The sequence below is a fragment of the Sapajus apella genome, unplaced genomic scaffold, assembly GCF_009761245.1.
Source record: "Sapajus apella isolate SASKATOON/1434 unplaced genomic scaffold, GSC_monkey_1.0 scaffold64, whole genome shotgun sequence".
Lineage (NCBI taxonomy): Eukaryota > Metazoa > Chordata > Mammalia > Primates > Cebidae > Sapajus > Sapajus apella.
In genome coordinates this window covers 11,055,582-11,083,448 of record NW_022437004.1, presented here as the reverse complement: position 1 = coordinate 11,083,448, position 27,867 = coordinate 11,055,582, and the positions used below count along the sequence as shown (strand labels likewise).

General features: G+C 33.3%; 1 long non-coding RNA gene across 1 annotated transcript; it reads left to right on the top strand.

The window, feature by feature from the left end:
• The first annotated feature begins 1,562 nt into the window (after positions 1 to 1,562).
• On the top strand, positions 1,563 to 27,438 carry LOC116530002. Its single transcript, XR_004259779.1, has 2 exons — positions 1,563 to 2,566; positions 25,076 to 27,438. It is a non-coding gene; the product is annotated as an uncharacterized LOC116530002 (long non-coding RNA).
• Positions 27,439 to 27,867: the final 429 nt, after the last annotated feature.

The following is a 27,867-nucleotide window of genomic DNA, read 5'->3' as shown; positions in this document are numbered from 1 at the left end:
GTAATCTTACTGAGCCAGTAGGTCATAGAAATAAGAGAAAATGTGCTTGAATCGCAGGAGAGAAGGGATGTTGGATAGATCTGTGAAATCTTTATGTTGTAGTATCAGCTGATTGATAGCAGTGATTCTCAGAAGGGTTCCAATATTATGCCTTTTAAAAGCCGGAGATTAGTGCAACCATGGTGAACACAGTGACATTCTGGCAAAGAAAAAAGGGTCAGGGCTGGCAAAATGTGGCAGGTGTCAAAATAAAAGGTTAGGCTCTATGCCTGGGGACCCATCTGTCAGATAAAAGTATGACAAGGCAATTAATGTGTTTATTTATGTTGCTTATGACAAACCATGCATTCCCTAAAAATGATCAATTTAAACATTATCAACTGCTTTCTGGAAATTAAAATTAATATAAAAATAAAATGCTTAAGATAAAAAGCAAGGTCTACTACTGAAATAGGTTGTTTATATAACCAAATATAGTTAACTAAGGGAAATCACAGTAGTCTTCATTGAAGGATTAAAGCTATTAAATATAACATCTTGACAATATAGAGGTTATATTAAGGACCTACAAAATTAATGTTTATGTTGCAAAATTTTGCTAGCACTCCTCATAAGTTCAGCATGTTTTAGATTCATTGAGCTAAATTTGATAATTCCATAATAAAATGAAGCCAAGAAAATTATGAAAAAAATAGAATTTAGATATCCAAGCTATGTGTCTTGCATTTTCTTTAAATGTTTTGTTCACAACCTTGTCATTATTAGAGCTTTCATTTTCACTTTGTGACTAATCCTGACTTCTCTTTAATTTATTTATTATTTATTTAGTTTCTCACTACTTCTGCTTTACCATCTGTTTAAACTAGAATATGTTTAGATTTAATATTCATCAGTGATACTTTTTTTACAGATAAAATAAATTACTACAAGCTCCTAAAATGTCATGCATTTTACAGGTCAATAAAATTCTAACCAAGAATTATGAAACAGGATTTACTATAGTCTAAAGTTTTATGCAAAAGCCGATCATCTCCATACTTTCCTAAAGTAAAAAAAAGCTGTCAATTATCTTTTATTAGTAAATGATGCTCACACTTTATAGTAAGAACAAAATTTGAAGAGAAATAGCATGTATGTCTACAGTAATGTGATATGCAGAAGAAAACTTTAAAATCTTTAATTGCAGAGGAAAAAAGCCAATATGACTACGTTATTGGCAAGGTGCAGTTTCTATCTGCTGAGCAATGAAATTTAACAAGTAAAGCCATTGGAATACTAAATAAAATCATTTGGCTTTGAAAAGAACAGAGGTATTTTGTTCAGCAGTTTTGTTTTCTTTAGGTTGAGGCAGCAATTATGCCATCATCATCACTTTCCATCTTTTAGAAGGATGTTGGTTAAATTTTGAGCTAATTATTTCTTTTCTCCCCAAGATTCCTGTCTAGCCCTTACCATTATTATAGTTTTTTTTTTTTTGAAATTTTTATAAAATTATACTTTAAGTTCTGGGGTACATGTGCAGAACCTGCAGTTTTGTTACATAGATATACATGTGCCATGGTGGTTTGCTGAATCCATCCCCCCGTCACCTACATTAGGTATTTCTCCTAATGTTATCCCTCCCCAATCACCCCACCCCCTGTTATTCCTCCCCTGGACCCCCACCCCATGACAGGCCCCGGTGTATGATGTTCCCCTCCCTGTGTCCATGCGTTCTCATGGTTCAACAGCCACTTATGAGTGAGAACATGTGGTGTTTGGTTTTCTGTTCTTAAGCTATCTTCTACTTGTCACATAAAATGGCTTCTCAGAGGACAATACCAATGTCAGGATAGGAGTTGAGGAAGAAAAAGTAAATAAAAAGACACAAAATGCAAACTTTTTTATATTTTTCATTCAGTGGCCTTATACATGATTTACAAATTTTGCTTGAAGTTTAATTATAATTAACCACTATTTAAATCGAATTCACTTCTGGTTGTATTTCCTGATTCAGAGTTCCATATTGTTTCTATTGCTGGTTTTAATTTATTAGAACCTTAATTTTCTAAATTGACCCTATTTCCTGTCCATTTTTTTTTCATTCGCCTAGAGGTACTTGAAAACGCATTAGGCAAAAAAAGAGAGAAAATTTATTATTCACCATTTTGTACAACTCTTCAAAACTCTAGATATGCTACATAATCTACATAATAAAAGTAATAATTTCAAAAGAAAATCAAGATGCCACTCAATTTTGCCATGGATTTATAAAACTGACACATCAGACAAAAGGTAAGATTTTTTTTAACTTATTGACTGTGATAATAATCCATTATCAACTAGCTATTTCACAGCATATATTCTGTCTATATATTGGAAGAAAATATACAATGGAACTCATTTTATGAAAAGGAGCCAACTTAATGTATATCTTTATATTTTCACAGAAGCATATGAAAAAAATTTGCTGGGTATCTACTCACTTCAATTCAAACATTTGAAGAAATTAGGAAAATTCCGATGAGTTTTAAAACTCTTTGCTTACTCTCATGTAGTGCAACCATGCATTGATCTATCATCACAGGTATGGTTTCATAAATGTCCCCTCAACCAATCAGAAATTTGCAAAATTGTGTTCCTTATTTTTTAAAGCTTAACACATATAAAATAATTTGGGAAAAACAGATTTTCTCATTCATCATTCTTTCAATTCATGATAATGGTAAATGGTATTCTTGAGTACTTTTTTATTTTAACAAAGGATAAAAATTTTGGTGTAAAATCTGTTAAGTGAAGGGAGTGCCCAAGTACAATTTTGCTTATGTTGTGAAAAAAGTGCTATCAGTTTGAAAAATTCAATTGTTTCCAAATTGTTAAAATGAGTCCCTATTAATCACCAAATTATTTTTTTATTTGTGTTAAATAATTTTGGATCTCATCCATTTTCAAGGCATCATCCCCTGTTTCAGGACTTCTATATTTGTTTCTGGTATAGTCTATAGTTTTGTTTTATTTTAATTGATCAACCATTCATACAGCCCAAGGTAAGTATTATGTCATCCCTATTTGCAGATGAAAAATCTCTGATACAAAGCGGTTAAATAATTTTAAAAATGTGAGCCCACCTTATTTTAGTAAGAGGGCTTCTTCCTATTCATCTTCTTACTTGCTCAAACCAGAATGTTGAAGAACCAACAAGTTAAAGTGTGAAAGTTGTGCCATAAGGTAAGAAAAAAATAAATATGTGATGAAAATGAAAAAAAGAAAAGAAACAGCAGCAGCAAACAGTCTGAAACAGCAAAGAAATTTGTTGTGGGCCAAAAATAAGAAATTTAAGGTGAAATGTCCCAATAAAATACAAATAAGAAATAACACAAAGAAATTGTGAAAGCTTAAGGGAAAAAAAGAGGATAATGGAATGAAAGAAGCATAAAACTTTTCCTTGAGCTCTATCATATAATTTGTATAATTCTGAAAAAAAAAAACATTTCCTGTATTAATTTCTGAAACAGTACACAAAGACATCTGTGTTTCTAAAATTAAAAATGTTATTGACATTCATAATTTTTATGATTTGTCAGGTGAGTAGTTTATTATGTTGGGAGGGCATCACTGTATGATGATTTAGAGGATGGGCTTTGTAGACAACTGGGAGCTCAAACCCTGGCTCTCCTACTTCGTATTGTATCTGTGATCTTGGCAGTCATGTGTCAGCGTCACCTCCTACTGGTTTATGATAGCTGATTGTGTGCATCTCTCCCCAACATTGTGCTCAGTGACATAATGGGTAGTTTGAAATCAGCCAAGATGAGATTATTTACACCTCTAAAATTGGCACACCAAATCAGATAATCATGGTTTTATTTGCTATGTGCCAGCTTACCAGAATAGCACTGGACCTTGGGCAAGTTTCCTAACCTTTATGAACCTAAAGTTTTTTTTTTTTTTTATCTGAAAAGGAAAATTAAATATGACAGGTCCACATAGGATTCTGAAAGCCTTTCATTGGATGATACATTTTACACGATTCTCAGTACATAGTAAACACCAATACTGGTATCAGTGCAGTATTTTAATTCAGCCTATTGTCTGTAGAACATAGAACAGTTTCACATTTTTAACACCTTAGAAGACATTTCAATTAGTTCATGAAGATTCCAGGAGAGAAGGACTTATAAAAATGACTTTACTGACTTTATAGATGAAATGGTTTCTCCTAAATATTATCCGATTTTTGTAAAGAAGATAAACAATTACTAATATTCGAATAGTAAATTTCTTCTATGATTAGTTTAGAGAAAAATCTATTTCCCACTGTACATATATATATATATATATACCCACACACATATGTGTATATATATCCACACACATATATATCCATGTGTATATATATATTTTATGTGCATATACATATACACATACACATAAAATATATATAGAAGCTCAAGTCACCTCCTGGAATTTTAACCCATTCCCCTGAATTAGATTAAATTCGTGGCTTCAGTTCTTCAACACTTCTTGATAAGTTAATATGAGGATTGATGCTGCTATAGGCCCCACTGTTTAGAAAGCTCTCATAGAAAAATCTGAGCCAGAGGCCACTCGGTCTATCATGATGACAGACAGTATGTGTAACTTGAAACTTTAAAGGTAGGCACTGTGGGAAACAAATTTAAGGAAAGATTAAACAGTCTAGAGATAACTCTGCTTAGTTGCCTGCTTAAAAACTCTCATCTAGGTAGTCTTCAATATGGATTATTCTTAAGATCCTTTTTTTCATTTATGGCCTGGAATTTAATTATTTATAATATTTTAAAATGTCACACATATACATTTTCTGAAATAGTTTATAAAATGTAAAGATAACGTTATTTTTAAAACATTCACATTTCTAACCCTAGAAAGCATTTCAATTAGTTCGTTTTAAGAATCTACTTAAGTAACTTTCTAGTAGAGAAAAAAACAAAAACTACTGAAGTTGAATTGAAATGTAAGTCCTTTATTATTTCAAAGACTTCATGGTAGATTGTTTACAAGGATAACTGAAATAATTGGTCCTAACCCTGCATGCACACATCTTTGCAATATGACTTTGCTGTTCCTCTCATCAAGAGTTAAACTTTATTTCTCTCCCCTTTCAATCTGGCTTTGCCAGCTGACTTCCTTTGGCCAATATGACACTAGCAAATCTGATAAAATTAGAGGTTTGACAAGCACATGCCCATTAGGGCTTGCTGTCCTTATAGCCCTGAGACTGCCATGTAAAAAAGCTTGAGCTAGCTGCTGGGAGGAGAGACCACATTAGGTGGAGATGAACTATACCAGCTGTGGCTCCCTGGACTAAACTACCTGATATATGAGCAAGGTCACTGTAGACCATTCAGTCCTAGATGACCTGTCCGCTAACTGGAGTACAATTTATCACCCACAGACTCATGAGAAAAAATAAAATAAAAATTTTGTTTGAAACTGAGGGTTGGCAGCCCATGGACCAGATCCAGTCCATTACATGATTTTGTGCATTGTCTAAGGTTGCTTTCACACTACAGTGGCAGAGTTGATTAGTTATAACAGAGACCATATGGCCCGGAAAGCCTAAAATATTTACTATCTTCCCCTTTATAGAAAAAGTTTGCTGATCCCTGTTCCAAGGGACTAAGATTTGAGGTGATTTGTTAAGCAGCAATAGATAAATGGCACAGACCTATTTTCCAAAAGGAAATATGTCCCATTTTTTTACTAAATGAATTAATTTCTATGCTCACAAAAAAAATGCAAGCCACCCTCACTCCCATAAGGCCAGTAATCCCATCTATGGCAAAAGTATTATGATTCAGTTTGCATTTCTAAAGGACAGTTATGGAGACTGCTAGTTTTATACCACTATCTGTTTCTTCCCTTTTCCCACAATTGGAGCTGGGAATGCACCCACCCAATCAGGGATTACATTTCTGAGCTTCAATGTCAATTATGTGCAACCACAAGACTAGGTTTTCACTTCTATAATATGAATGGAAATCATGCATGCATTTCTTGGGCTTTCTCCATGCTCTTCTTCCCCTTCCCACTAACTGGAATCTGCAGCAACCTGACTTATAATACAGAGAATTAGAATGTCCTAGAGAAAGGAAGAGGACCAATGAAAGGAACCTTGGTCAGTTAAAAACTATGTAGAGCTGTTTGTTGTTTTTCTCATGTATTTGTCTAAGTTATTTGTAGATTCTGGATATAAGCCCTTTGTCAGATGGATAGATTGCAAAAATTTTATCCCATTCTGTTGGTTGCCTGTTCACTCTAATGATAGTTTCCTTTGCTGTGCAGAAGCTCTTTAGTTTAATTAGGTCCCATTTGTCAATTTAGGCTTTTGTCCATTGCTTATGGTGTTTTAGTCATGAAGTCTTTGCCCAGGCCTATGTCCTGAATGGTATGTCCTAGGTTATCTTATTGGGTTTTTATGGTTTTAGGTCTTATGTTTAAGTTTTTAATCCATCTTGAGTCACATTTTGTATAAGGTGTAAGGAATAGGTCCAGTTTCAGTTTTCTGCATATGGCTAGCCAGTTTTCCCAACATCATTTATTAAACAGACACTTCTAAAAAGAAGACGGCCAACAAACGTGAAGAAAAGCTCATCACCATTGGTCATTAGAGAAATGCAAATCAAAACCACATTGAGATACAATCTCATACCAGTTAGAATGGCGATCATTAAAGTCAGGAAACAACAGATGCTGGAGAGGATGTGGAGAAACAGGAATTGCTTTTACACTGTCTGTGGGAGTGTAAATTAGTTCAACCATTGTGGAAGACAGTGTGGCAATTCCTCAAGGATCTAGAACCAGAATACCATTTGACCCAGCAATCCCATTACTGGATATATAACCAAAGGATTATAAATCATTCTACTATAAAGACACATACACACGTATGTTTATTGCAGCACTGTTCACAATAGCAAAGGCTTGGAACTAACCCAAATGCTCATCAGTGATAGAGTTTATAAAGAAAATGTGGCACATATATACCAGGGAATACTATACAGCCATAAAAAAGGATGAGTTCATGTCCTTTGCAGGGACATGGATGAAGCTGGTAACCATCATTCTCAGCAAACTAACACAAGAACAGAAAACCAAACACTGCATGTTCTCACTCATATGTGGGAGTTGAATAATGAGAATACATGGACACAGGGAGAGGAACATCACACACTGGGGCCTGTCATGGGGTGGGGAGCTAGGGAAGGGATAGCATTAGGAGAAATATCTAATGTAAATGATGGGTTGATGGGTGCAGCAAACCACCACAGCATGTGTATACCTATGTAACAAACCTGCACATTCTGCACATGTATCTCAGAACTTAAAGTATAATAATAATTTTTTAAAACTATGTAGAGCAGGCACTCTCCCCAACTTAAAACACTATAAAGTTGAATCTTCCTTTAGCCACTGAATTATCATTAGATGTCATTTTCACAGTAGGCTACTCTTATCCTAACTAAAGTAATAGTTTTATACAATATACTTTGGCATCAGAATGATTTAGTTGGTAAAATATTGGATCTTGGGTCAAAAACTCTAGGGTACTTTGATAAACTTTGCCCCAATTTTCTGAGTTGGCCAGAGGCTAGTTACTTACAGTAACTATGATTTTATTTTCGTAGATAAAAATATACAACTCTAGATAGGCAAAACAGGAATTTTGAACACTGACCTTTCTAACTCCTACTTCTCCCAAGTAAGAGGGCTGCAATAACTGGTGATTGCCCTAGGCATGTGTCATTTTAGTCCCAAGAAATGCTTATATACCAACATAGTGCCTTAGGGTAATGTAATGGGAAAATAATCAAGGTGAGTTTTTGGCATTTGGACAGCTAGAGATAGCTTTCCCATGAAAGGGCAAATATACTCCATTTTGAGAAAATTAGAAGAAAACTGGGGAGGAGGATTTTAGTTACATTCTGTATATACATTCAATGATGGCAGCCAATAAGTCTTAGAATTCAGGGTATATGAAGGGAACTTGTTAAAAATCATGCAAATTTGAGTACTCTCCTATGTCCCCCAGAGGTTATACTTCAGTGGAACCAGAGTGGATCCTATAATCTCAAAGTTAAATGTTACGTTAAGTGATTTTTTAGATAGTGACCCTTCCTTGAGAAACCACAGCCATGGCAGAAATTAAATTCAGATGTTAAGATTCAGTTCTAGGAAAGGCAGAAATCGAGGTGTGGCAGCTAAATCCTGGTGCAAAAGACTTAACAGTTTCCAGATGAAAAGCTTCTAGATCTTAAAATGTTATTTTAAGAATGATTTTATTGAAAAATAAAAAAGAAGTTGGAAACAAAATTGTGAAAATGAAATTGGCCTGTTTTGCCTGTGAATTCCCTACTCAGCCTTCAGTATCCAATTTAAAAGGAACTTCCTCTGGAAGTTGTATTAGGTGTCACTGTTATGTGTGCTCATCATACTCCGTAATTTCTGGTTCAGAGCAAATAGCACGTTGAGCCTTTCTTCCCTTTTGAACTAGATACTCTGTAAGGAGAGAAATTGTGTCTTTCTTGCTCACCAAAATATCCCCATAGCTTATTAGGATGCCAGGAATACACCAGGTGTTTGACAAATATTTGTTGAAGGAATGAATCTCTGAATGGGAAATAGCTAGCTGATTTTACCAGCATATGAAACGGACGTGGAAAGTAATGAGACCAAGTATAAACTGCCTAAAGGATGTGCTTATATGAAGCAGATGACTTAAGTAATATAAATCCAGAGGTGTATTCAGAAGATAATGTTGGGTCATGTCCCCTTGTGGGCATTTTACTTTGGAGGAAAGAAGAGTGATAGGTTTTAGTGCAGGGACAAGGATTGGAGGTAAGGTCCTATTTCAGACCAGTCTTCCTCCAGGGACTATACATAGCTTTGGGAAAGGGACTTTGAAACATGTTGATTTTTTGTTCAGTAATATAATTATGGTAATCATTCTTTTATGTTATTAAATATTCTTTTGGATAACACTGAGGATGGGATGCTTGTGAGGAACAGCACTGGTATTTAGGTTTCCCAGCTATGACGGAAATACCCTTCACCGGTTTAGAGTACAGCTGACTTGAAACAAAATTCATCTCTCCATAGTTATGTTTTTACAAGAAATTGTTTAAATTTAAGTAAACTATTGATATATGTTATTTGTTTTCTTTAAAATTTGAGTTTGGGAGTTCCGTGTATTCTAACAGTGAAAGAAAAAAAAATCAACAATAGTAACAGATTAGAGAAGAAAACAGAAAAATCCTGTGAACAATGTCCAGATGGAGGCTGTAAAGAGGGGAAGTCATTCCTAGCAAGCAGCTAACCAGCTGAATGACCTGAAAAAAAAAATAAATAAAGTCTCTCAACTCTATCTGCCTGGATCTCATTAGTAAAATTAGGAGGCAGGATGAAAATTTATAAGGTTGCTATTAGCTTTAAAATTTTTATGAGTTCAGAGCCTTTAAAAACATGGTGTCTTCAGCAGAAAACACCACTGTGAATTTTTTTTTTCAATATTCCTTTTAGCTATAATGGAAACAAGTTAAAAATAATAGCTCTAATGTTCACAAATCCATTAAATATTTACTGGTCACTCTCTTGATGACTATTTTTATTTAGTACATGGTATATATAAATCATCAATATTTTCAAATTCAAAAATGCACAGGGAGGAATTTTATGGCTTCTGTGATGGCTTTGAACTAAAGTATAATTTACCTCCTTGTTTGTGTAAGTGTTTTTATGCTTATCATTTGTCAGTAAGCCTAAGAATCTAAGCACAATATTATATATGCATGCTAAGTGCTTAGTTTATCATTATAATTTTCCTCTTGAATTGCAAATTGTGTAATGCAGATAATTTAACTTTTCTAGGTTCCCCTGTTTATTTTTTAAAATGTTAGTGTCCAGTTAACAACCAGAAGAAAAAAAAAACAACAACAACAACTGTAAGCCATGTGGTGTGCTAATACTGAAAATGAGTGTTATTTCCCTTGAGGGAAATGTAATTAAAGATAAAGAGGACATATGCATAGAATAATGATATTCACTATACATTAACTAATAAGATAATACTGTTTTACATTTCTGTAATTTTTTTCTTGTTTTACTTAATTCTATATCTCTGCTGGTACTTTTGCTTTTGTCATAAAAATTACCATTTATTTTTCTAACTACATATTGCCATCTTCATTTTTTTATTTTCTCAAATATTCATAGACTTGTTCTCTGTAATAGATGTTATACAGTAATTAATTGTTCATCGATTAACCTCTTCATTGCTACTTCCAACACTTACTTCTCATCCTCCACATAACAGATACTGTCAGTTACCTACCCTTAACATCCTTTCCATTCCCAACTTCTGTGAATGGACAAGAGATGCAATTGTCATCACTGAGACGTGAGACAACATCTTCTAGGAAGTTATTTCCATAGTCTTCAGACAAAATGAGGAGATACCTTTTCATCCCATCTTTGAACAATCTTATGTGAAGCTTACCTGAAGTTTCTGTAGCGATTTGGCAAGTTTGGGAAGACTAACAGACACACTGAAGATAGCTGAAAATCAGGATAGAAACAGCCTAGGCATTTGCCGAAATTCATGAGCTTCTGAATTAAGCAACCCAATACCACCCTATCTCTATGAAAGAAATCTTAATATGTGACATAATAAATTTTCCTTATTGTTTAAGGCACTTTTAGTTGGGTCTTCTGTTTCTTGTAGCTGAAACTCATATACGCAGCATTCTTGTATTTACTATCTCCATATATATGAACTCTATATTCTTCTAGAGCCTGGCTAGTCCAAAGTCTTAGAAAAAATAACATACCAACACTGTTTCTTTTGAGACAGAAGCTGGTCATGGATGTCAGCACTACTCCAACCATATAATGATGATAACAGCTTACAATTATTGAGTCCTCATAATAAATGAAAAAGACATCGTGATACGAATATTTTACTCTATTTGATTTTTCACTACAGACCTTTATATTGGGGAGTCATAATATCAACTTTCTTCAAATGCAGAAGATCTATCAGAGCAATAATAAAACTGCCATGGTCCCCACAGGTAGTATGTGAATAAATTCAAGTCTGTTGGGAACAAGCTAGTAATCATTGTGTATCTCCTAACGCATGTGGATAATTGAGATACAGACTATATATGCACATTTCACTGTACGTAGCTTTAAAATGAACAGAGTAGCACTTCATGTTCTCTAGGGTTATCACTTATATTGTTGCTCTGTGCACTGATTATACTAACGGTTTGCAGGTTGGGGACTAGGGGTATGTAACACTATACAGTATACATACATAGCATATGATAATTTAAAGAAGAATATTTAAATGACATCAAGTAATGCCGGCATTCCTCTATACTGATATATTTTTAGCACATGTTCACCGGTAGTTTCAAAATTATAGTTACATTTCTGAACACCATTAAATAAAACATGCCGAATTTCCCTGGACGTTACCATACAGGCCTTCCATACTGAAAAAAATCGTGTAGTAAAATTGGGAAGTAGCTCATTAAATTGGATCAATGTTTATCATTTTTTAAATTACAGTTTTTTTGATGGAGAATCTAGGACACTCAGTGTAGTATGATCTCTAGACCAAATTCAAGATCCGTAGTAAGTAAAGCCTGGTAACAAAATTGGTAAAACTCATTTTTTGTAAATAACTTTTTCAGTAACTATGGTACACCTTGCTCTACTTACTAGACATATACTTTAAAAATCAATTTTTAAATTTACATATCCTTTTATTTTACAATGTTTGATACATAAAAATAATATATGCAACTTACATGAAAGTAATGAAGCATGAAAATAAAATAGTCACAAACCCTCCAGCAGCTAATAAGGTAGATATTACCAATATCACTGAGACTGTATCTATGCTTTCCTTCAAATCCCATCCCTCTGCCAAACCCAAAACGCAATCTGTATCCTAGATGTTGGGTTAATTGTTCCTTTGCTTTTGAAAATAGATTCTATTACAAATGTATTTATCTCTAGATTTTACACTTCATAGTTTGGTATCTAGTCTATATGGTCTGCAACACGCTTTTCTCACTCAAGGCTGTTTCTCAGATTCATCATGCTGTTGCACATAGCTGTAATTTGCTAATTTTCATGGCTACATAATATTCCTCTGAGTGACTATACAACTTCTTTTCAAGTCATAAGTCAAATGATATTTTGATTCTTGGGTTTTTTAAAAATTGCTATTAGAAATATGTTGATAATGTGTTTAAATTATCTATATTTCCATTCCTTTCTGTTTAACATATCAACAATTAAAAGAAGTAAATTGAAGTCTCTCCCTATGATTGAGAATTTATTTTATTATTGCTTTTTCAGTCATTTTTGCTGTATACATTTTGATGATATTTTATTAGCTGCACACAAAATAATTATTAACTCTTTCTGATAAATTTATTTTATATAATTGGGTATTTATTCACTTTATTACTTTTATATTTTTATTCATTAAAATTTATTTTATCTCTTATAGAACTATGGTAGTTTCTGAAAATTTACTATTTGCCTGCTATATTTTCATGCTTCTTTCAAATTTTCCATATCCTTAGGTTAGTTGTCATCATTTAGAAGTGCCAGTGTAAGGTATCTTTTTGCTGATAGTTAGCCCGTGTCTTGCATAAGCTTCCCTGGAAAACAGACCTTGAGTTAAAAGTTTATGTGTTATAGCTTTCTTGAGGATAGAATTTTAGAAAAGCAAAAGAAAAGGAAAAATTAAGGCTAAGAAGTTTGTTCCCCAATTTTTTCACAGCCTTGCATCCCAGTTGATTGTCAATTGTTGCAGGAAGTCTCCAGAGAGGCTATATTAAACTATTGTAAAAAATAATAATTACAGAAAGGGATGGCAAACATTTATTTGCTGGCCCCCTCCATTTTCTCTCCTTTATTGGTTAAAGTCTATCATTTAGCATTAATGCCGCCATATTCTGGGTTGTGTCAGCGCGCCCCTCCAGATATATGTTGGAGAAGTCAAAGCCTCCATGTGACTAATACAGCCAATGGGTAGATTCTGTCTTTATGTCAGTAGATGCAGTTTGTGGAGGCTCCTAAATCTGTGGTGATGGAGATGGCAGTACCAGTGGCAGTATCAAGGACATCACAACTGTGGAAGGTGTGAGGCTTCCACTAGAGCCTCTTTTGCTCTACCCCACACCAGAGAGGCAAGTGGCTGAGGTCCAGTGATGCAGGCGGTTTCAGGCAGATCTCAGGGAGTTCATAAACTGGCCCTAGTACAGTCCATCTCTGCTTGCACTTAGTCTCATCTGAGTGCAAGTGCCCTCACATTTTCTCTGAGAGCTGAGGTGTAAGCCTAATCTTTTTTAGGAGGTAGCCAGTTGCAGCAAACCAAGAAACTTAAAGTGTTAGCAAATCATAGTTACAGTCCACACTGCTGCAGCTGCTCTTAGGGCTATAATTAAAGGATTTAAGGAAGAAAAAGTGCAGAGAGAGAGAGAGATAAATTCAGAGAGAAGAGAAAACAGCATTATGTTAGGTTTCAAATATTTAAAACTTGTAAGGATTCAGAAATTATATCATCTCTAGTTTTTTTCTTATTTTCATCCCCCCTCCCACTAACCAGATGTCAAACATTTTCTACTTATTATGGAATTGATCTTTTTAACATTTATCCCTTCATGAATACTTTTAGAATGAAAAATATATTTTTTAACCTTGCCTAAATGCAGTGAGAATGGATTTGTTGTGTAATTTCTAAAACAGATTCTCTTATGGGCGGTACATCATGCAGCAAAATGCCAATTAGGTAATGAAGTTTCTCACAGTTCTACTCTGAAGGGGGTGTGAAGTGAAGCTACTGTAAAAAAAAATGTAAAAAATAAAAGAAAGGAAAAAGAAAAACAACCAGAAAGCTAATTGCTCCATATTTCATATTTAATACAAGAATTACTTTGAAATGTTAACCAAAAAAAATTTTCCAGATACAGCTTGATGAGATGTAAATCAATAGTAAAAAAGAGAAAAGAAGGGTAAATATATTTTAAAACATGGATAGTGGAAGGGGGTTGAGGATAGCATTGTATGCTATAAAGATATGGGCATACGTGGAAATTCTTGAACTTTGGGAAGAAACAAAGAGAATAGACAAACAAGGGAAGGGGACAAAAGAAGTGAAAGCATTGAAGGATTTTGTGAAGAGTTCAGATGACACTATTTTGATAAACATGACAAGACTGCCACAAAGTCAAGGCATAGTGTTAAAGAAGAACTTCAACAATCAGAACTTTCTCCCTTGGCAGAGTATCTGAACATATGTTAATTATTTTGATAATAGATGGATGCCCAGAAGAATACCAGGAGAGCAATATTTAGGATGCCAAGAGAGTATATGTTGGATCAGTTTTCACCAATGTGGGAAAAACAATTGGTGATAAAAAAGTGACAGGGCAATTAGGACAATTAGAAAAGCAGTGGCCATTAAACCCATGGGGTTCTTGTCTGTTTGCTGGTTTTCTGCCTGCTTTGTGGATGCCTTAGTGCTTCCTTCCTTCCAAGCAAAGGAGGAGCTCTGAGGGCAATTCTTGGGCTGGTGTTCTGGAAGAAAGACCTGGTTACAGGGATAGAGTGAAAGTTACAGAGAGATGGTAGAATATAGAGCAGAGAAAGATTGGAAAGTCAAGATTGCAAAGGCAAGCTTGGAATCAAGTAAAACAATCTCAACACATCTATTTGACGGCTAAGATGCTGAAACTGGAACCAAGGCAACAGACCAGGAACCTGGGCTCTAGCTAGAGAGGCTTCTGAGAGCATTCCTGCACACTTTGTCCTGGAGGAAGCCACCTTAATGCTATAAGTAGCAGTCAGTTAAGATACTAGCCAACTCTTAAATTTGATTCGTGTGTGTGTGTGTGTGTGTCTTTTTTTCTTCCCTTATAGTGCAAAAGTTATTTCAATGATTTTTCTTAGCCATACATGCTGATAACTCTCAAATCTAAAATAAGAAAAGAGCTTAGGCTGGGCTAAGTGGTGAATGCCTGTAATCCCAGCAGAGTGGGAGGCTGAGGCGGGTGGATTGCTTGAGCCCAAGAGTTCAAGGCCAGCCTGGGCAAAATGGCAAAACCCCATCTCTACAAAAAGGACAAAAAATTAGCTGGGTGTGGTGGTGTGTGCCTGTGGTCCCAGCTACTTGCAAGGCTGAGGTGAGAAGATCACCTGATCCCAGGGAGTTTCAGGCTGCAGTAAGCTGAATTCATGCCACTGCTCTAGCCTAGGTGACAAAGGAATACACTATCAAAAACAAAAACAAAATAAAACAAAACAAAAAACCAGCCAAACAAAAATGGCTGATCTTGTCTAGGTCATATTTTCTTTTCGAGATGGAGTCTCACTCTGTCACCCAGGATACAGTGCAATGGCACAATCTTGGCTCACCGCAACCTCCGCCTTCTGGGTTCAAATGATTCTCCTGCCTCAGCCTCCCGAGTAGTTGGGACTAGCATGTGCCACCACATTCCGCTAATTTTTGTATTTTTAGTAGAATTGAGGTTTCACAATGTTGGCGATGCTGGTCTTCAACTCCTGGCATCCAGTGATCAGCCTGCCTCGGCCTCTTAAAGTACTGAGATTACAGGCATGAGCCACCACACCTGACCAGATCATATTTTCATTTGGGCATCTGACAGGTAATTCAGAGGTCAGTGCTACAAAGTTAGGGTCATTATCTTATAGCCCAAATCTCTCTCCTTCCATTTAAAATCTAAAACTTTTAATATCAACATCTGCCAAATAGTTAAAGGTGAAATTATTCTTAATTATTGTTTTTATCTGATCACCGATTACACGTCATGAACTTCTCTCGGATCTTTTACCACTTTTTACTCCTGCCTCTCTCAGGGTTGTCTCATGTGCTAGTCACATCTTGCCTTTAATATTAAAATTTGCTTCCATACTTAGTCTTTCTATCTCCAGTCCATTATTCATATCTGTGTATTCATTTTATGACACCAATATGATTGGGTCAAATCCTGCATGAAAAGTTTTGATGATTTATCCTTTTATTTACATAAGATAACTGAAGGAAAAGAGTTATTTCAATATTGTGAATAAAATTCATGTGAAAAAGTAAACACATGAGAATATAAACAAATCGTGAAGAGTGATGAAGGAGTACCCTGAAAGTTACGTCTATTTTAAAATCAACCAAAAAATAAAACAACAAGATACTGAATAAAACTGGAAATATACACTTATAGAATATAAATACTTTTTATAAAAAATGATTAAAATATGTAAAGTATATGTTCAAACAGCAGAAAAGATTTATGATAAGTGCTGTACGGATAGCTACTTAGCTATAACATCAGTTTAAATTCACATAGTACACAAAGAAAATTGTGTAAGAATTGAAATTACTTAAAACTAATGGACTGCAGTATGTTATCAAGACTGGTGGGATACATTTCTGAAAAATTATTTTTTACAATTTTTTAATGTATGTAACACATAAAACAAAAGCATAGTCATAAGTATTCTTTCTGATGAAGTTTTACAATGTAACCGTGCTTGCGTACCTACCTTCCAGACCAAAAACTAGAACCTTACCAGCACCCCAGAATTAGTTTTCATGTTCCCTTCAAGGACTTAATAACCCCAAGGGTACTACCCAACTTCTAAAATCATAGATAAATTTTGCCTGGTTTTGATTTTTATATAATATAGTCATGCAGTATTTATTAGTCTGGTTCCTTTTACTCAACATTATGTCTTTGGTTATTATCTATGTTGGTGCAGGTAGCAGTAGTTTATTTTCACGAATTTATAGTATTAAATTATATGAATATACCACAATTGATTTACTCATTCTACTGGTGATGAATATTTGGGTTGTTCCCAGCTTTTTGCTAAAATGAATAGTGCTGCTGTGATAATTAGAATGTTTGTTTTTGGGGATGCTGAATATACTACTCATTTCTGTTGGACATACCAAGGAGTGGAATTGCTGGTAATGCTCATATGCGGCTTTAGAAAATACTGTTTAACCACTGTCTATGGTACTTGTACCAGTTCATATTCTCATTAGCACTACATGAGGTTTTGGTTGCACCATATCCTCACCGACACTAGAATTATCTGTCTTTTTCATTTTATCTGAGTGGGTTAGTAGACATCTCAATTTGGTTTTTAATTTTCATTAACTTGATGATCATTGAAATTGAGTGTCTTATATCACATCCATTGGTCATTTGGATATAATCTTTTGTGAATTGTCTATTCAAGTCCTTTGCCAATCTTTCTACTGGATTATATACTTTAAAAAATTGATTTGAAGGTGTTCTTAGTTTATTCTAGATAAGACTTTTGTTATATATATGTATATGTATGTGTGTGTGTATGTGCTTTTTACCATGTGTCTTGGTTTTGATTCTATGTTCTTGATTATTGAACATCCTTAAATTGACTGTAATAAAACTTATACACTTAACTCTATTATCCATTTTATATTTTCCTTTATGTAAAATTAACATGTTCTGTGTCCTGATTAATAAATCATTGCCTTTTCCAACGAAAAAACCATAGTAAATCTTCTTAATCTCTTTAATTTTAAAATGTTGACCTACAATTCTGAAATTTACTTTTCTGTATGGATGAGGTAGTTGTCAAAAATGCTAATTTTTCTGTATGACTATTTAATGGAATCATAAACATGTATTCCCCCTGACCCTACAGTGTCATCTTTGTCATATGGGCACATGAATGTGGGTCTCTTTTTGGACTCTCATTTGTTTCTTTCATCTATTTGTCTTTTTCACACTGTCATTTTTACTGCAGTTTGAAAATAAGACATGATAACTGGTAATGAAAGTCCTTCCGTTTTATTCTCCTACAAGACTGCCTAGGCTATTCTTGGATTGTTGCATTTCTAGACAAATTTTAGAATCGGATGATCAATTTCCACCAGAATAAAAACTCATCTGAGATTTTGATTGGGAATGTGTTGGATCTTTAGATCATTTTGTGGAGAATGACCATCTTATACACTGTTTTTTCTTACAACTCTTGAGCATGTTATATTCTTTCATTTATTTACGCCTTCAATAATTTCTGTCAACAACGTTTTGTAGTTTCCAGGATACAGAGTTTGCACAATATTTTATTAAATTATTCCTGAATAGCTTCTGTTTTCTGCTATTGTTATATTTTAAATTTTTATATATTTTATCTTTCTAGCATATAGATATGCAATTGATTTTTATGTATTGACCCTGTATTTTGTGACCTTGTTAGAGTCACTTATGAATCTCAATAATTTGTCTAGATATTCTTTTGGATTTGCTACATATGTAATCATATATTTTATAAATGGCGATTTTATTTATGTCTATAACATCCTTCTCCCTTCCATTTTCTCTATTTTGCCTTTTTGCACTAGTTGAGACCTCCAGACACTTGTCTCATTTTCAATTTCTGAAAACGCTTTCAACAATTTACAGTTAACTATGGTATTTGTAGAAACTTTATCTGAAGTGCTTATGTAGAACCGAAGACTCATCTGTTCTTAAATTGCTAAAAGAATTTTTAAAATAAATAATATTTAACTTTGTAATCTATTAATATAATTTAATGCATTATTATTCTTTTCTGTTCATGTCAATTATATTCATCTGTTTTTCATTGGTAAAACACCACTACAGTTCATATAATAAAACTGATCACTTTAATATATTGTTCTATTTGATTTGCTAATATTTTTTTCAGGAAATTTTTTCATCTATAGTCCTGAAACAGGTTAATTTGATGTGTGATATTAATTTTTTGGTAATATTTTTCCAGATTTTGATATCAAGGTTATATTAGCCTCATAAAAAGAATGGAAAGTGTTTTCCCTATTTTTTAACCCTGTGGACAGGTTTATGCTGGATTGGCATTATTTCTTCTTAAATGTTTGGAAGAATTCACTGGCGAAGTCAACTTGAAAGACTGTTTTTTTGTGCAACATATAGGACCTGTAGTAATGTCCTCTATTTTGTTCCTGATATTGGCAAGTGAGTTTTCACTTATTTTACTTGATCGGCTCTGTAAGTGGTTAGAAATTTTATTCTTCAAAAACAGAAAGCAATTTTGTATTTGTTCAATTTCTCTGTGGTGTGTTTGCTTTCTACTGTATTTCATTGATTTCTGCTCTTATCTTTATTACTTCAGTCTACATTTTTGGGTTTAATGTGCTGTTTATTTCTTTTGCTTCTTAAGATAGAAACTTAGATGTTATCAGCTCCTTTTCTTTTTTAATGTAAGAATTTAAGGCTGTAAACAAGTCTCTAAGAAACAATATTATTTCAAAAGTTTTGATATACTGTATCATACTCTATTTAGCACATAGGTTTTGTGTATCCATTGTGACTTATTTCACTCATGTATTATTGAAAAGTATATTGCATAATTTCCAAAAGTTGGAGATTTTATACTTATTTATACTATTATTTTACAATTTAATTTAGTAGTGGCCAGGAGTATATTCTCTGTATTTTTCAATTAGTTAACATTTGCTAATAATAATTTTTAGTACAATTGAGTATGCAATTAAAGATAATATACATTTTATGCACTAGTCAATTTTATGCATTAATTGTATGCAATAGTCAATTTACACCAATAAGTTATTTGTTGTATTTTTTAGATATTCTTTATTCTTACAAGTTTGTTTGTTTTATAGGCTATGAAGATTGGTGAGTTAAACTCTTTCCTGTAATTTTGGAATTCTTTTTTCTCTTTTTACTTCTGCCAACTTTTATCTATCTAACTGTCCATCCATCTATCCATCCATCTATCCATCCATCTATCCATCCATCCATCCATCCATCCATCATCCATCTACAGTAACATGTTAAGTTACTGGGTATATACAAATTTATAATTTTATATACTTCTGTTAGTTTGACATTTGGTCAGCATTTCTCTAGAAATTGATCTAGTCTTAAAAATCTAGCTTTTCTCACATTTATGTAATATCTACCTTTCTTTTGAGTAGTGTTTTTATAGTATATATTTTTCACATCCTTTTACAATTAGGCTTTCTGTTTTCTTATATTTAAGATATGTTTCTAATAAACAGCATAGTTAAGTTTTATTTTTAAACTTTTTACTCAATCTTTAATCCCTTTAATTTAATATAATTACTATGGGGGTTTGATAGTTATTAGCATACTATTTGTTTTCTTTATAACTTATCTGTTTTATATTTTTATGTCTTTTCTTATCTTCTTTAGAATTAATCAATTATTTTTCACTATTCAATTTTCCCTCTACTACTTTGTTATACATTTCTTTGTGTTTGTTTTATTGTGGATAACATAATTATTAAAACATGCATCTTTGAAATATAAGTTATTACTTTCTCACTGCCCAGATGATATAAGGATCTTGGAACGGTTTGACTCAATTTATCCCACTTCTGCTTTTTGTGTTTTTATGATACATTTTAATTCTGTATGCATAAAGCCCCCAAGCCACAAGTATGATTGTTATCTAACATCAATATTCATTTATATTTACTGTGTACTTATCCTTCTTTTTGTCATTTTCTTCCTCATTTTTATCCCTTTGAAATAATTTTCCTTCTATCAGAATTATTTTTTTAGTTTAACTCTCTCAGCATTTTTTTATGTGAAATTTTGATTTCATCTTAATATTTGATTTGAATATTCATCTTAATATTCAAAGGATATTTTCTCTTGGCATAGGATTCTCTTTGATGAGTTGGATATTATTTCATTGTCTTTTTGTTTTATTGTTTCTTTTTTAATGTATTGATACTCTTTTAAGGCAATGTTTCTATTAATGTGACTATTTGTGTGATTGTATTTTTGTTTTTATATGAAGCAGCTTCACTATTGTATCTATCCTTCTTAACTTCTGAACTCAATGGTTGATGTGTTCGATCATCAGCCAAACATTTGTGGCCATTGTATATTCAAATACTGCTCCTGCCCATTTCTCTCTGTGCCTTGCTTATGAGATCCAATTACATGCTTATTAGATCTTTACACCACCTTACAGTTTTCTTCTGCTTTTCTGTATTTTTGTTTTTTCTGTACCTCAGTTTGCCTGATTTCATTAACTCATTTTCTAGTTTATTATCCTCTGTTCTACTGTCTAGTCTTCTTTAAGACACATCTTTGAAGTTTTTCATTATAATTATTATATTTCTCAGTTCTAAAATTTTTATTTATGTTTACATATTCTAATTTGCTGGTGGAATTCTCAATTTTTTCATCTATTTTCTCTAACTTTTCCTGTATTTATTTTAATATGCTAATTATATTTACTTAGAAGTTCTTGCCTGTTAATTTCTAATGTATTTATCATCTGTTCTTTCTTTTTTCAGTCTTTTATCTTATTTTAAAAATTCATGTAGTCTTTTTTTTCCCCTTTCTGGTAATATATAATCAAATGTTTGTCATTAATAAATTTTTGTCACTGTAGCTTCTCCATATGATATTATCTTCCTGAAGAGAGGGTTCGACTTTACTATTTATTTATTTATTTATTTATGGCCAGGAAGTTATAGTGAGTAAAGTGAGGGCTTGATTTAATCAGGGACTGAGCTAAATCAAGATCAGTTACAGCTTTAGTATGATTTTTTTCTACGTCTGGCTTGTTCTCATTCAGTGTACCCATCTACAACTTTTGTACTAGAACTTAGTTTATTTACTTAGGTTATTCTCTCTGGTATGCTGAGAAATGTTTTTTAGTTGTTGTTTACTCAATTTGGCAAGAGTGCAAACATCTGCCATCTGTTTATCTGAAGCTGTTCAGCTTCTTGGCTCTCACCTGTGTAGCTTTAGAAAATGGCAAATATCCGGTGAGGAAAATTTGTCAAGTGTCAGGGTCACTCTACCCCTCTCTTCTTGCTAGAATCTTAGCTCCACAGATCTCAAATTTCATCTTTAAGCCTGGGAATCTACCAAAGCTTTGCTCTTTTCTTTGTCCCTGTAGTTTGTTCTACAGCAGGAGGAAACCCTGGATTATCAGATGCTTATCCTGAAACCAGAATTGGCAAATATCCTGAGGAAAAAACTATTTTCAGTCCAAGAGCTTTAACTTTGTCTTTTAACTTTGTCTCCATCCAAAATCTTTAGTCTCCCTAGTTCTATTTACTCTTGCAGTTCCCCGGTGCCTCCAGGCTGCTATAACAAAGTATCACAGACTAAATAGTTTATAAACAACAAAAAATTATTTTTTATAGTCCTGGAGTCTGGGAAGTCCATGACCAAAGAAAAAGGTGTCTGACTTATAGATAGTGTCTTTTCACTGTGTGGAAGGAAAGGAGGAAAGGAGGAAAGAAGGAGCTCCCATGGGTCTATTTGATAAAGGTATTAATCTCAATCACAAGGGCTCTGCCCTCCTGACCCAAGCACCTCACAAAAGGCCTCACCTCCTATCACCATCACCTTTTGGGTGACGACCTCAACATACAAATTTTGAGGAGGATACAAACACTCAGATCATAGTACCCTTGTATATGCTCAATTAATAAACATTATTTTTAGAGTAATTTTAGTTTTATAAGAAAAATTGAGCAGAAAATGCAGAATTCATATGCACTTTAAAAAAATCACCATTTATTGTTCTCAACAGGAATGTTGGTCTATTTCAAGGCATTCCACCATGCCAATACCTGGAATTACATCTGAAGCAGTATCTCTCAAGGTGATCAATACACTCAAAAGGAAACACTTAAAAATCTAACACAAGTTCTCTAAGTTGTAAACAATATACACATCTATTTAAATAAAAAACCAGGAAAATATTTTCAGCAAAAATAAAAAGTGTGAATATCTATATTTATATACAAAGAGGTCATTTAAGTTAATAATTAAAATATTAATATCTCAACAGCTGGCTGGATAGTTTGTAAAAGGTTTTAATGAGGAGGTAAATTTAGTAACTAAACATTTAAGAACTTGCCAGGCCAATGAGCCTATCGAAAATGAGAATGAAAATAAGTATTTTTTTCCCATCAAATCAGCTCTGATGGGTGTTAGATATTACTTCTTAGGAACTGGACTCTGCTCTGTACTGCTAGCAATTAGCTGAATTTTGTTTTAAACTGAAAAACAGTGCCTTGAAATCCTGGTGGTATCACCTGCCTTATCACAGGAACTACTACCATTTTGAAATTGCTGCTGACTCCATTCCAATGTACTAGCTTATACTTTGATACTCTCAGAACAAATCAAGCCTGAGTTTGCCATATCCTCTTCAACCATGATTTGATTTGCTCACCACCATTCTTGTGGTTCACTATGTGATCAAATGAATTCCTTTATACTTTCCCTCCCCATTCCTGACTTTCTTCTCTTTCTATAATAAAATCCTATTATTACTACTAATAAAGTAAATATGGGTTATAATAATATCCACCATAAATGTGCCAGTGGTAAAACTGGCAATTTCAAACACTGCTAGTGCCAAAGCAAGCTAGCAAACTATGTTAGGAAAGCAGAAATGTATAATGTAAGCGACTAAGTATACAAAAATAAGAGAGTGATTAGGAAAAGTGTTTATCAGTTTTATATATTTTTATACACACAACCCCTAGTACACATTCACTTTTAAATGACTTACAAAAATATTTAGAATATCATGGATAAAATAAAGACACAAAAAGTCAAAAAAAGGAAGGGGGAAAATGAAATCAGAGATATTAGCACAAAAAATATATATGGGATATTGCATTATAGGGTTTTAGAGATAAACTGCCCTCTGTTTTTTTATCTTCCCACCAGCCAAGAGGAGAGAAAAGCACCATCAATTATAATGCCCACAAATGTCTAAAGATAAAACAAACCAGTTGATTAGAAACAATATGGTTTGTCCTGAAACATAAGAGAAATTTCTGCATAGATAAGTTCCCTTTCACCTAGATCCATTTTTTCAAAAATATTTTGTAAGAATAAAACTCCTTTTTCAAAAAATGTCTCATGCAAATCCCCAACATTTAAACCAGTAAAGTAGATAAAATGGACCTGTTCAGGTGTAAGTAACTTGGTAGGATTTTCTCGGCAAAGAGAAGTCTTAAAAATAATGAAAGAGTGCAGAGGAAAGAACACCAACGTCCAGATTAGGCAGACTAGTACAAACACCAATTCAATCATTTACTGTCTGAGACTGAACCTTTTAAAATCAGTTTTCTAAGCTTTGAAATGTAGTATTCCTTCATTGCAGGGTTATAAAGATTAAATAAAAGCCAAAAATTATGTAAGGCACCTGGTACATAGAATGTGCCAGAAAAATACTGATTTCCTTTCTTCTTCTCTGCTTTGGTGATTCATATTTCAAGATTTTCTTAAGCTGATTTTGTTATTATAATATATTTCTATATTAGTTACTTTACAGATAAGAGTTTTGTAAGCCAGAGTTTATTCATTAATTTATTAATAATTAAGGTCCTCGTACTTATGTCAGATTCTCTGCCAGGTACTGTACTAGGTGCTGGTATGATTATTAATCTTATGATGATTAATTTTCCTTTATAGCTGTAGTTATATTCTTTTTCATATATAATGTTAAATATATGCAACTTCTTTTTTATTGATTTGCACTTTCTGCAGTTTATCTCCTTTAATGGTCTTTTGAAGAGCTAATGTTCAAATTTAATCATTCTACTTGTTTTTCTTTATAAATTATTAAACTACATTTGTATTTTTATTAATTCTTCATTGCTTTTCTCATACTCAGAATAATTATTTCTAGCTTCTTGACTAGACTGATAAATCCATTTATTTTCATTCTTTCATATTCAACATAAATTCATTAAAGCATTAAATTTTCTTTGGAGTTAGGTTTGGCAGTATCTCACCAGTTTTAATCCTTCTGTAATTATAATTTTGATTTCATCTTTTATCTGAGTTAAGAGAACCTTTCTGTTCATCAGAAGCTACTAGTTGCTCCAGCACCTCAATATCAGTTAATCTCTTTTTACATAATAACGTATTTTTTAGCTCACATGACCACCAGCCTAAAGAGTGCTACTTCCCAACTTCTCTTGTAGCTGGGTTTGCCATGTAACTAAATTCCATGAGGAGATACAAGGGAAAGTGATGGAATGATGAAATGGGGCAAACTCTTATTCTGAAAGGAAAAGTATGTCTTCCTCATCTTAATGCCTGAAATGCAGACATGAAGGAGACAGGACCTGGAGCAGCTACTTTGGACCCCAGGGTGGAGATGGCCTGTCGAGGTGTGTGGAATAAGCAAATATTAATAGAAGAAGCCCAGGTGCCTGGCACCAAGGAGCTCCCCTATGTTTACAAAATAATTGTTTGTGAGAAAGAAAGAAATTTCTATTTCATTTAAAACTCGTTGAAATCCTACATCTGCAACTGCCATTATAACTAATACAGTTAATAATTTTTAGTTTCATTGCATTGTTGTCGAAGAATATATAATGTACAAAGTCTGCCTGGAATATATTGAGATATCTTAAGTTACCTCATAGGTGATTAAGTTTTGTAAATATTTTCTGTATTGTTGGTTAGTTTTTAAAGTTATTTAACTGTGTGTGTGTATGTGTAAGTTTCATATGTATTTATATGTGGCTCAAGCTATCTAATCAATCACCTTACTACTTTCCATACTATGCTCTATAAAGCACTTCTATGGAAATTGATAGGTTCACCTCAAATAAAAAGTTTAATGGTCCCTGTGTGCTCTGCTTCCTGTTTTTATTGTAGTGGTAAATAGACGCTGGACCAGATTGTCGAATCCTAGCTTCCTCAATGTACAGACTGTGTGGACCAGGCAAGTTATTTCATCTCACTTTTCCTCAGATTTTATATATAATAGAGAAAATAATAGTACCTACCTCATAGGATTGCTAGGAGGATTTAAGTGTGGAACATTTAGAACAATGTCTGGCAGAGAGTAAGCATATTTTTAAACAGCTACATATTGAGACACTGCCTGTAAGAGGCTCTGAAAATTAATGAAGTAATGGAATATGTTTAATATTACTTACCCTAGCATTTCCAAAACTTATTTGAGTGGTCATAACCAGTTGGGGGAAAATGATGTGTTCATAGGAATATTGGGTTTTGGAAATGTTAGATTATTCAGCTCCACTGCATATTGGGAAGTTTTCATATAACATGGGATACATGAATGCCATTTAGGAGTTCTTTAAACCCCTGAATATTGATGAGTTCTATGGGTATATGCTTGTTTCTCTGTACATACTAACTGAAGACAAGACCCATGGAGTATATCTGACTCTCATATTTCTAGATATGTGTTTTTATGATTAACTGAAATATCAGAGACAAAAAAATAGTGTAAGTCTTCTACCGTTTAATTATTCTTTTCTTCTGTTTCTGGTTAATCTCCAAGTTAAGCCTGTACATTATTGAGTTTTTTGGATTTTCATCCTTTTAATATAATTTAACATTTCATCACAATCCTTTCATATTTTAAGTTACTCTCTTACCATTTCATATGAACATTGTCTCTTTAAATAGCTTTCTCCTGTTTTTATGAAAAAATAACGCTTCCTTCTGTACTTTTGGGAATGCTAATTGTTTTCTAATAGTATTTTTTTCTGGTTCCTGCAGCAAATCATTTCAGAAACAAAATCCTTCTGCTAGGTCATCCAGATGTTGTTTCCTTTCTATTATTTTGTATTGTTATTTCATATATTCAAGTTTGGCCTTTATTTTATTTATTTTCCTCATTCTTAAAGAAGACAGTAGCTAATTGCACTTAAAGTATATCAGTTAAGATGGCGAGCAAACCATCTTGTCCCAGCACATTTTCCAACAGTGATTCTGAAAAATCTTTTCAGATGTAAAATTGATAGGGAGGATGATACATGTATATTTCCCATACATTTCAGCTTCTATTCGGTTTTGCCTATTCCCTTCCTCCTTTGAGAGGACATCCTTTTATGCCCTGGATTGCTACTCTGATACTCCATAATAATGCAAATATTTCTGTATAACATGTAATTGACTAGGATGCATAGTGGCCAGAGTTTTTCTGGATTCTATAAGTTTCTGCTAGGACTTACTCATAGACTTTATAAATCTAAAAACCACTGTGCCATCTCAAGGATCCTACTTCCAATTGTTCTCAGTTTTCTGGTTTTTTTTTAGAACTGAAGTCTCTACCTGAATATGGAAAGGTATAGGTGTGAGGTAAATGAAACAATATTTAGTCCAATTCAACTAACGGTAGCTAAGAAATAGAAAATGGCAAGTGCCTTTCTTCTGGGTGAAATAGTCTCTAGGGGCAGATTTTAGGATGCTTCAATGTATAAGCATTTAACAAGACAGCCCTTTTATTTCTCACATCAATAGCTCCAGCTCACCGTAGGATAAAACAGCTAACTTCTTCTCAAAAAAAAAAAAAAAAAAAAAAAAATCTGTTTCTCTTTCCGTATTCAAAACTTTGGCTGATACACTCAACTTTCTTCAAATCTTCCACACTTGAGAACTTGTAATGTAGCCCACGAAGCCATGTGGTGTAGTGTGAAGAGCAAAAGACTTAGAAGCAGATTATCTGGTTTGAAAAACCCAGTTCTGAGTATTAAATTTGTCTGAATCTTCATTTCTAGAGTGTTGTAATCTATATAATAATCATATCTTCCCTACCAATGCCAAATAATTTTCATAGTGAATAAATGGAAATCTAGACTATTTTGAAATTACAAAGTTTAGAAAACAAATATATCAGAAATTTCAGGATGCAACTAAAGCAGTTGTGAAAACGAAATTAAAACATCAAATGTTTTATGAAAAAAGAAAGGTCTCAAATTCATGTTCTAAATCTGCACCGTAACAATATATAAAA